A 12307-nucleotide genomic window follows, 5' to 3' on the forward strand; every position below is an offset into this window, starting at 1 on the left:
CTCCAAACATTACCCAATAATAAATTGCCATTCTTGGAAAGAAAGGCCCAGGCTTAGATGGTTTTATCTTGCTAAACATATATCTAGTAATAAACTAGTTGTCCCCAAATGTCTTCTGTAATATACATGTGAAGGTAGTTTACTCTAATGTTATATTTGATTATTAACACAGATAGATTTAAAACATTATAAAAATAAACTTTAAATAATGATGTAGTCTAAGAACATAGCTTTGAAAAAGTATGCAGTGAAATATAAGCCAATATAATTCACGGATGTAAAAATCACATATTATCCTTATATTAAAATTATTCCAGATTAAGGGTAGTTAAAATTAGTCATTATATGAAAAAAATACTCTAAAGCTTTTAAACACATCAAATTTTGTATGATCTTATGATCATACACAAAACGTGATTTCAGAAGTTCAAAATAAAATCAATGTGATTCACAACATACATGAGATCCTCTGTCAATGTGAAGATTGCCTTTTAAAACTTGTTAACTACTTTCAAATTTTGTTATAAAGAGGCACATACTTTTCTCCCAAGACTGTAGGTAAGTAATGGGCTGCCTTTTCTCTTTAGTCCTTCTCAATATCATGCTGGAATCATGGGAGAGGAAATATTGAAAAAGATGAAAGGTAGCAGATTGGGAATAATTGTATAAAATATGATTGTATGTTATAAAACTGCAACCTCTCTCCAAACAGCTGAAGAAATAATAATCAAGCATAGAAAACTGACAGTAAACTATGTTTGATTGGCTTCTGTACTGGCTAGTTTAATGTCAGTTGACACAAGAAAGAATTACTTGGGAAGACAGAACCTCAGTTGAGAAAACACCTCCACCAGCCTGGCCTATGGGAAAGCCTGTGTTTCATTTCATAGGTAGTGATTGAGGTGAGAAGGTTGAACCCATTCTGGATGGTGTCACCCCTGGGGAGGTAGTCCTAGGGTTTATAAGAAAGCATGCTCACCAAGTCTTAAGGTGCAAATAAGCAAGTAACCCCCAGTACTCAATGGCCTTCACATCAGTTCTTATCTCTAGGTTCCTACCTTGAGTTCCTGCCCTGCTCTTTGTTTATGACTGAGTGTGACCTGAGCATTGTAAGCTTAAATAAACCTGTTCTTCTCTAAGTTGCTTTTAGTCATGGGGTTTTATCACAGCAATTCGAAAGTAACTGATTCAGCTTCATTTATATAAGCAATGGATACCTGGAATTTACAGTTTGAAAAGTACTTTAGACAGCATAAAAGTTAAAAGCATAAAACCTGAAAGAGGTAATGTGGAGATTCTCCATTTAAGAAAGTACAAATTGCAAGTAAACAAATGAAATGAAAAATAAAGAGAAAACCATTCCTTATGCACCAATAGGTAAACTTCATGTAAGAAGAAAGTTCTCCCTAAATAGAGTAAGAAGTCAATATAATTCTATGTAAAATTTAAAGGTGATTTTATAGATTCAACAAATATGTGTTGTAGTATATGTGGGGTGAAAATTAAATTTGGAGGACCACTTACTGCTGAGAAGCGCATTCCATCAGGCATGGTGGAAATTGTGAGAGAAGGGTTAAAGATCTGTATTCCCAATCTGGGAGGGATAAGGCATCAAAATCTAGAGTTCAAGAACAGCCTGGGAGTTATAGTGAAACCATGCACCAAACCAAACCAAACCAAACCAAAAGCAAAAGAAAAGAAAATAATTAGGGGTTGGGGATTTAGCTCAGTGGTAGAGCGCTTGCCTAGCAAGCACAAGGCCCTGGGTTCGGCCCCAGCTCTGGGGAAAACAAAACAAAAATCAAACAAACAAACAAACAAACAAAAAACCCCAAAAAAAGAATTAAAAAAAAATCTGAAGAAAAGAATAAATAAAGTGAATTCAATGATTATCTTAAATATGAAACAAATTCACAGGCTTGTTGTCAGAGGGTAGTCAGCCAATAAGGCCAAAAGGCAATTCAGGGAGAAGACACCCCACTATGGCCCTGTATTTCCAGTATATGACATTAGAAAAAGCATAAAATCATTGATAAAATCTTTAATAGCTCAGACTTACTGCCAGGATGACAGGCAACCGAGTCACAACCCTAGGAAATGCCACAAAGTTTTGGGAATGCACAGACAATGTTGCTTACTATGGTGATATTGTATTCCCCAATATGTTGTGCACCCTAATAAACATATTTGAGGTCAGAGGACAGAACAGCCACTAGATATAGAAGCTAGAAAATGGTGGCACATACACTTAATCCTAGCATTATGGAGGCAGAGATCTATCTGGATCTATGAGTTCAAAACTACACTGGAAACAGCCAGGCATGGTAACATATGCCTTTAATTCCATGAAGTGATGGCAGGAAGCAGAACAGTATATAAGGCATGAGGACCAGGAACTAGAGCTGTTAAGCTTTTAGGCTTTAGTGCAGTAGTTCAGCTGAGATCCATTTGGATGAGGACACAGAGGCTTCCAGTTTGAGGAAACGAGATCAGCAGAGGAATTGGTGAGGTGAAGTTAGCTGTAGATGGTTCTGTTTCTTTGATCTTTCAGTGTTTGCCCTAATACCTGACTCTGGGTTTGTTTTTATTAATAAGACCTTTTAAGATTCATGTTACAGCTTACAACATTAACTCATTCTGAATATTAGCACAGTTTTCCCAATCCTTCTGAGTTTCAAAATAAGTCTGTTGAACACTGGAAAGATTTTAATTTGTTCTGTAGGCAATGATATCAATTTATTAGTTGGTAATTATTTGGAATCTTTAGACATAAACTGAAAATTTTACTTTGAAACTGAGGTTTTCTCCACACGAATATACATACTGAGGCTTAAATATAAACGTTGGAAGGCCTGGAAAACTCCAGAGCAAAGACTGCTGTGATAGCATTGGGACAATTAGAGATAGTAAAGGATGGAGGGACTTACAGTATGGACTGTTTTACTTCTAAACTGAGAAAGTATTGCCACAGAATAAAAAATGCAGAATGTGTGGTAAACCTTATTTGCTGTCATTTAGATAATGAGTCAGAAAGTTATGTGAAGACTCAACCTCAAATTATGCTTAATCAAAAACCTTTGTTCCTGTGTCTTAAGGAAAATTTGGCATTGGAATCTTTAAATAGTTAAATTGATAGTGTCCCAGATAAGCAAGAAGCAAAACTAACCCAGATGAAAACATAAATAAACCTAGATATTCAAATGTCCAAAAATGGCTGGCAAGTTCCCAAATGGGGGAATGTTTTCATTACACCATTTCTCAATGGCATTTGTTCCTTGGTCTTTCAAATTGTTCATAGAAGACCATGCTGTGCAACCTCATCATGCCTCATCAAATTTCATTATGTATCTAAATTAGATATTAATGAGACAACTCTAAAAATGAATGAAGAATTAAGTTACCACTTTACTGCATTGAGGCAATATTATTAGCCCTTTCCTCCACTTTGTGAATCAAACACCACTTGGGAAATTAATCTTCAGTTATTGTTTTAAGTATTCTTCTCTGTTATCCGCTACATCTCTTTTTATACATCTCCTAAAAACCATTTAGAAATGGCTCATTTAACCGATTCAAAACAGCAATTTCATTTCAAACTTAGCATCTTGCTTTCTGAAGTTGATCTCATTCAGTATCTCTCATATTTAAATGTTATGGCTTCTTCTTCATTAAACACTCATCTTAAGGATAAGAGATTGGTACACATCCATGATAGCAGTCACAGGTCCTGGAGATGGTGTGTTCATAAAGCAATACAGTTGATGTCCCTGAAAAAAAAAATGTGTAGTTGAGGCCGAAAGAAACTCTGTAAAAAGATTTACCAGAAGATGTGAGCTCACACAGGCATTCCCAGGGAATCGGGAGAGGTGGGTGCATCCCATTACTCACTGCATCAGCTTTCAGCAGCAAAGTTTTCACTTAAAATTGATCATGATAGCAATAATTCACCAAAGAAACTTGCAAATGATAAAAATTAATTTTTATTATAAAATGAATAATGGTTATAAATATAATAGTTATTGATTAAAATTAAAACATATATAAAGAACAAAACTGATACTCGAAGAATTGTTGAAAATGAGTAAAGTACAATACAATAAAAACACTGTGTATTGGATTATAAATTTAGAGGGAACAATTTGAAAATAACACCTTCATTATTTACCTTTACTTTCAAAATAGTCCATGTTATTAGAATTTAAGTTGGAATTTTTGGCAAAACTTAGCAGCATATTAAAAACGTATCTATCTAAACAAAAGAGTGAATTTTCAGGGAAATCACTGTCACAGAAGGACAATGCTGCAGATACTACTGTCTTTTTAAGGTAACAATATTGTCACTGACAGCATTTGTGAAGCTCTCTAAAAGGCAAGACAATGTCATGTACACAAATTGTTGTCTTCACATTTAGGAAGTGCTTCTAAGTATGGCGGGTCATTATTTTACAGATTTTGATAGGTCTAAATTTATTGTTAATTATAAATATGACACAGGACAATTATGTAAGTTTTAAAATGTGCTTGGGTGCTTCTTCTATTAGCTGAAGTTACTGGAAGGAATGTAAGTCATTCGTGGAATGTCTTTGATGTGAATGCCAGAACTTTGGTCCCTCTCTCTTTCTGTGTTTCCTAATACAAGAGAGCAAGGTAACTGCCATCTTGTATTCCCATCCTGTTGTCAGATCTTATTCCAAGGCTAGTGAACAAAAGCCAGAATCTCTGTGCTGAAACCTGTGAAACCATGCACTGAAACACACTTTCTCTTGAAATTCTTGAGATTAAGTCTACCTGAATAACACATCTACAGACAAAGGAATGACTAAATAGTCAAGTGTTCCTACTGTACATATAACCTTAGCTCAATGCCTTTCTAGGAATTCTAGAAAGAAGGCTGAAACAATTCTTGTAGAAGATTGAGGATGGAAACTGTTTGGGAGCTATATTTTTAACACTGGACTTTGTATACTTTGCCCTATTCTTCATCTTCTACACCAGGCATAAAATCGGGACCATATAGTTTTATGACAAAGACTTATGAAATGTACTTCATGGAGAAAGATAAGTCTATTGTGCTATTTATAGTAGATATGGAATTTGAACATCCTTGCCTGTGTGATGATTTGAATAACTATCAGTGTGTCCCTATAATTAAATGTTTTTCCTAGTGTGTTGAAAAAAAAAATTTTTAACAAACTTCATTATCTTATTTACTCACTTTGAGAATCATGTTAAATTTATCACAGTTATGACATTTTTTAAAAATAGTGTTCTTACTTATTTTTTGATGATTTTGATCCTATTAAGCTATTGATCAATATGCGTTTTGATCAGTTTCATCTACCTCATCCAACTTCTCTAAGCTGCTTTTCCACCTCCCTACTTACCCAACTTTATATCTCTCTTAAAAAAAACAAACAACAAACGTGGAGTTCAGTTTGTGTTGGCCATTACTGGGCATAGAGACTACCCTGGAGTATAACTTATATATCTGTTGTCAGCCCATAGGGGCAGGAAACACAACTGATCTCTCTCTCCTATTGTCTATTACATCAGCAGTTCCGTAGCAGCTCCTTTATACCTAGATGCATTTCTCAATGGTGAGACTTTGTGCATATTCTCAAAATCTCTCTGAGTTCACATGCACATCGTCCTATTGTGTCTGGAACACTCTTGTCTTGAAGTCATTCACCACCTCTGGCTCTTAAAATCTTTACAGTTCCACTTCCACATAGATCACTGCTGAGCCTTGATGTGTGACATCTGTTTAGAATTGAGCACTCTGATGTTTCATATTCTCTTCAGGACATATGGTTCAGGAACATGAAATACTAAAACATTTGGTAAATCTGAAGAAAATGGTTAGAATAATGTGAAAAATGCATATAACATAATTCGGTTGTGATGTCATCAAAGTAATATAGAAATGGAAATATAATGATAAAGGTTTGGAGATTTAGCAGGTTGTGGGTGTACATGGCAGACTAGAAGACTTAGTGATGATGCTTTAGATCCACATCATGACTACAGCAACATTTCTACATATAAAAGCAGCAAGATTGCAAATGACTCCACACCACTACAAAGTCAGTAAATGAGTGAATGTATGAATTAGTGACTTTACATAAGCTACATGAAAATGCAAATATATTTACATTTTTAATTATGCAAAATTCTAATACTGGTTAAAGTTAGCTGCAGCCATGGCACACACCCCACTGCATATTTCTTTCATAATCAAGAAAATAGGTATTTCAAATGCAGCTTTTTTAAAGCCTATGGGAAGTTTTATCAATTTCTACATTACTTAATTTCATCTGCTTTGGGCTAATTAGCATCCAAATAATGCCAATTTTGCTTGTATCCAAATGGACAAAAACACATCCATTGTACAGTTTTTAGTATCATTTCACAAATATTGAAATAAATTTTATCGTTCACATTTATCCTACTACATTTAACCTAAATCAGAACAAATATAATATGATTTCTTTCCTTAGTTTTATTGTATTTGAAATTCCAAGCACAATTTGTTTTATAACATTGTATACAGCATTAATCTGTATTTGACTAGAGTTTTCACTATACAAAGGTACTTCAAAAACCTATCAAATTAGTCCTATGTGAAGGCCTTTTCATGTAGAACAGATATTATAATAAAATAATTTTATTACAATCTCTCAAAACTATTGCTATCACTGGAAGACTGGTTTTATTTTATATTTAAGGATGAAAATTAACTACAGCACAGACCAAAGATTATTGACTATGTGGTTATAGTGAATTGTTGGCAGAGGTTAAAAACATTTATGTTTAAACCTAAGTTTGAAATTAATAAGGAAGTTATTGGGGTGGCTTTTTTAAATTTTTTGGGAAAGATGACATTATGCCAGAACAAACGAGTAAGAAAGTTGAGATTTACTTGTGTATTCACGCAAAATAATAGTAACAATAATTATGACTTTAATTCATGTTAACCTAACTGAAAACAGATTAGAGGTGTGAAATCCTCTGGAGGAACTTAACTTGCTCTGTAGTTTGAGTTTATTTTTTTTGTTTTTTTTTTTTGGGGGGGGGAGAAACGGGTTTATTTCAGCTTACAGTTCCAACTCACCATCCATGATGCAGAGAAAGTCAAAGCAGCCATTCCCTGTATCAAGGCTGAACAAGGTATCCCACCACAGGGAATGGACTCCAATAAGCCAGTTCATGCACCTGGGCTAAGTCCTGGTCCTGCTGCCAGGGACCCCATAGTTTGAGTTTTTAAGTGCAATACAAGATTTAAAATTCTTGAAATCACTAATTTGATTATTTAGGGTTTATTAAAATTAACAACTCTGCTCTTCATATGATCTTCTTAAGAGAATGGAGACAGCATCCACAAATTGTAGAAAAAAAATCCAGAAAATATTTATTATTTAAAAAAGTTACACAAAAATATATGAAAACTCTTAAAGCTACCACAAAACACACAACAAAATAAAATCTAAACACAAATTATTCAAAAGGTAGACAGAATATGAATAAAAAGATCATTGAAGAGGGTATGTGAATGGAAAGTAGGCTTGGGAAATTAGGTCCAATGTCCAATGTCATAAATGTTAAGTGGAAGTTTCTTTCATTTTATTTCTGCTCAGTGCACACCAAAATATGCATGTGGGTATTCATAGCAGTCTTTACCATTATTGCCTAAAATTGGAAACAGTCAACAACCTAATGAACTGGAATGCCCATAGAATGAGCTCTTATTTAAGATTTAAGAATTGTGGCATCCATCCAACAAAGATGTAGAATAAATTGAAATTTGTATCTCTAAGTAAAAGAAGCCCAGCTCAAAAGATTACTTGTTGTAAGAATATCAATAAACAGATTTCTGGGAAGCAAAACATTCTTAGATAATACTGTCGTGTCCTCAAGAAAATCATGAAATGGCAGAATAGAAGAAATGTTTGTTAGAGTGGAAATGCCCCTTCTATCGATGTGATAAAGGCAAAACTATCAGCTCATCTACTTGCTAAAACTCATGAAAATATAACAAAATGAAAGTAATAAACCTTGATGAAAACTAGGATATTTATTAAATAATTTGTAAATATGGAATTAATTGCAAAATAAGTAGCACAGCAATGCCAGATTTTTATTTTTTGTTTTCTTTTGTAGTTCTTTTATTTTTAATTAAGAAATGTTTTATTCATTTTACATACCAACCACAGATGTCCCTCTCTTCCCTCCTCCTGCCCCCTAGCCTTCCCCCAGAACTTACCTCTCATTCCTCTGACAAGGTAAGGCCTCCCATGGGGAGTCGGGTGAGCCTCATACATTCAAAGGGAGGTCCATGCCCCTCCCCCTACATCAAGGCTGTGTAAGGTGTCCCACCATAGGCTCCAAAAAGCCAGCTCTTGTGCCAGCGATGAATCCTGATCCAAATTCTCAACAGAAGGATCTCAAACGGCTGAAAGACATTTAAGGAACTGCTCAACATCCTTACTTATCAGGGAAGTGCAAATCAAAATGACTCTGAGATTCCATCTTACTACTCTTGGGTAGGATTTTTTAAAAAAATCATTATGTATATCCATGTAAGACAAGAGCATATTCTTACAATTATCAATTTATATATTGAGCAATTTTCTTCTCCACTTCATCCACTTAATTTTGGTAAAAATCCCTGCATAGTTTCTCTTTCATTTTCGTGATGTGTATGTGTGATATCTTTTTGACTGTATAAAATCTAAATGCAGTCATATGAGAAAACACCTGTTTGTGTTTCTGAGACTCTCATATATCATCTATCACAATTATCTCTGGTTACAGTATTTTAATTAATATAGGAAATGGTAATGAGTCAGAGAATATAAAGAACTTTCAATTTTAGTTCATTTTTTTCTGTAAACTATATTCTAAAGGAAATGTTTTAATAATATTGTCAGTAAGGAAAAACTGATAGTTCTTAACATTGCATCTTCATCTTAGTGTGGTGGTATTGTGTTCCCCAAAATATTGTGCACACTAATAAACTTATTGGGGGGTCAGAGAACAGGATGGCCACAATATTAAACATAAAGGCAGTGGTAGCACACACCTTTAATCCTAGCATTCCAGAGGCAGAGATTTACCTGGATCTCTGTGTGTTCAAGGAGACAGCCAAGCATGGTGACTCACACCTTTAATCCCAGGGGTGATGGTCCAATGCAGAAAGATATTTAAGGTGTGGAGACCAGAAACTAGCAGCACTTGGCTGGCTAAGCTTTTAGGCTTTGAGCAGCACAGTTCAGCTGAGATTCATTTGGATGAGGACTCAGAAGCTTGCAGTCTGAGGAAACAAGGTGCTGAGGAAATAGCAAGGTGAGGTAGATATGGCTTCTTCTGTCTCTCTAGTCTTCCAGCATTCACCCCAATACCTGGTTCCAAGGTTTGATTTTATTAATAAGACTCTTTAAGATTCCTACTACATCTTAGTCTTAGACAAGAGAAGGAATTAAAGAATTAAACAAAGAGAGCTCCCCAGAGACTACCCCAAAGTAGACAATGCATTTTGTAGACCTTGTCACTTTATCAGGCCCACATATTTAGGTCTGTAAGGAGCTCTGCTCTTTTTTTTCATCTTTTCTGCCTATATTTTTTATTACACACCAACAAATATGTACCTGCAAATTTATCCTTTGTACAAAATAAACTTTGAATTTCAGTTTTATTTGAAAGCAACACTTGACTGCTTTCATGAATCCACAGTTTTTCCCAATTGACATGAAACCTTAAACCAGACATCTGTTTGTGTTTAAGAATGAACCTGAGGCCAATCAATATAGATCCAACATGTTTATCCCCTCAGACTGAGTGTTTGTGGGATCATGTCCTCTTGTCACAGCAGGCTTTGGGGGACAGAACTCTCCTGAGGAAGCGCTGACCTTACTACTCAGTACATTTGAACCCATCCCTCAGGAGCTCTCAACCCACACCTGCAAAAGCTTTACCAAAAGCCCTTTGCTTGTGAATAGACTAAAACAGTAAGAGGGGCTGGAAATATTTTTGCAGAAAATCAACACTTTGGCATGCTCTTTGGTAGCATTAATATATTTAAATCACCTCACTTGTTGTTTGTATATTCCACTGTTTGTTTGTCTTTGGCTTTGCTTGTATAACAAAGTTCTTCTCTTAGTGGATTGAATTTTTTGTTACCTCTCATGAAAATAATAAGTAATTAAAACATTATTCATTTCATACCCTATTAGAGAAAACTTTGTCATGTTTTAACTGCAATTGCAATAAATTTAAGTCCTCAGTCTACTATAATGTAAATTACTGTGGAAGGAAGTCACATTGTCTCTTCAGCTTCAATTACATTTAGACATTTACAGCATCTCCTCATCAGAAATTTGTTTTTTGGTATTTTTGTTTTGTTTTGTTTTGGTTTTTTTTGTTTTTGTTTTTGGGGTTTTTTTTTGTTTTTTTTTTTTTTGTTTGTTTGTTTTTTTTTTTTTTTTTTTTTTTTTTTTTTTTGTGTGTGTGTGTGTGTGTGTGTGTGTGTGTGTGTTTTCCAGACAGGGTTTCTCTGTGTAGCTTTGTGCCTTTCCTGGAACTCGCTCTGGAGACCAGGCTGGCCTTGAACTCACAGAGATCCGCCTGGCTCTGCCTCCTGAGTGCTGGGATTAAAGGCCTGCGCCGCTGCCGCCACCACCACCACCACCACCACCCATCAGAAGTTTGTTTTTCAGGTGGGATTAACTGCTTATTTTAGTGTATGACAATATTCTCTGTGGTAAAGCAAACAGCAGAGAACAGATAAAATGACTAGCATGACAAGGTACCAAAATGCTAAAATGATAATTCTCTACCTCTGATTATTTTTGACCTCTGATTATTTTGTGTTAAAGTAAATCCATGTACTTGTATTTTTTCTTGCCAGGTGGTGACTCAGCAATGTCTAATGAACATGGATATTTGCTATTTTTTTTTGTATATTTTAATTTTATATCCCAACTACAGTTTCCTCTCTGTCTTCTCTTCCCAGTCCTTCCCCCCATCTCATTTCTGCCCCCTCATCCACTCCTCCTCTGTTTTATTACAGAAAAGTGCAGGCTTCCCATAGGTATCAACAAAACATGGCATATCAAGTTGTAGTAAGACCAAACACCTCACCCCACCCCCCACCCCCTATATTAAGGCTGTGCAAGGCAAAGGAGTATGAGGAATAGAGTCTCAAAAGTAAGTAAAAGAGTCAGAGACAGTCTCTGCTCCAACTGTTAGGAGCCCCACAAGAAGACCAAGCTATAAAACTGCCACATTGATGCAGATGGCCTAGGTCCATTTAATGCAGGTTCCCTGTTTGTCTGGTCAGTCTCTATGAGCCCCTATATACCCAGATTAGTTGACTCAGTGTGTTTTCTTGTGATGTCCTTGGCCCTTCTGTCTCTTACAATCCTTCATCTCTCTCTCAGCACAATTCCCTGAAGCTGACCTAATGACTAACTGAGTTTTTGCATCTGTATTCACTAGTTGCTGGATGAAGCCTGACTGATGACTTTTGGGCTAGGCACCAAACCATGAGTATAGCAGAATATGTTTAGCATCATTACATTAACATTATATAATTTTTTTTCCTACTCCTGACTGCCTCTATCTTTGGTTTCTGTGCCATCCAGCCTGTGGGTCCTGGCACTCCAGGCAGGACCAAAGATGGGCTCACTCTACTGACATAGGTCTCAGGCTGGACCAGGCATAGGTTGGCCACTCCCATGATCTCTGTGCCACCCTGCGCACTAGCACATTCCATAGACAGGACAAACTGGAGATCAAAGGCTGTGTAGCTTGCCTGTTCACAGATTTTGGCCAGTTAGGCTGTTATGCCCCATTTATAGTCTTCCTAGGGTCATCCTTATTGATTTCTGAGATTTTTTCCCTTGTACTAAGTTTCTAACTCACCCCAAAATGCCTCTCTTACCCAGTTCAGCTCATTCAGTACACTCCTCCCCTCCCGATGCCCACATAATCCTCATCTTTTCATCCTAATCTGCCCCTAGTCCACCCACAAAATCTCTATTTCCCCTCTCCAGTGAGAACCAGGTGTCTCTCATGGGTCATCCTTGTTATCTATCCTCTCTGGGTCTGTGGGTTATAGAATGGTTCTCCTTTACTTTACAACTAATATTCACTCATAAGTAAGTGAGCACATACCATTTTTGTCTTTCTTGGTCTGGCTTACCACACTCAGGATGATTTTTTCTAGTTCTATTCATTTACCTCCAAATTTCACGATGTCACTGATTTTACTCATTGCATAATATTCCATAGTGTAAATATACCATGTTCT

Source organism: Onychomys torridus, chromosome 16 (assembly GCF_903995425.1).
Source record: "Onychomys torridus chromosome 16, mOncTor1.1, whole genome shotgun sequence".
NCBI classification, from domain to species: Eukaryota; Metazoa; Chordata; class Mammalia; order Rodentia; family Cricetidae; genus Onychomys; species Onychomys torridus.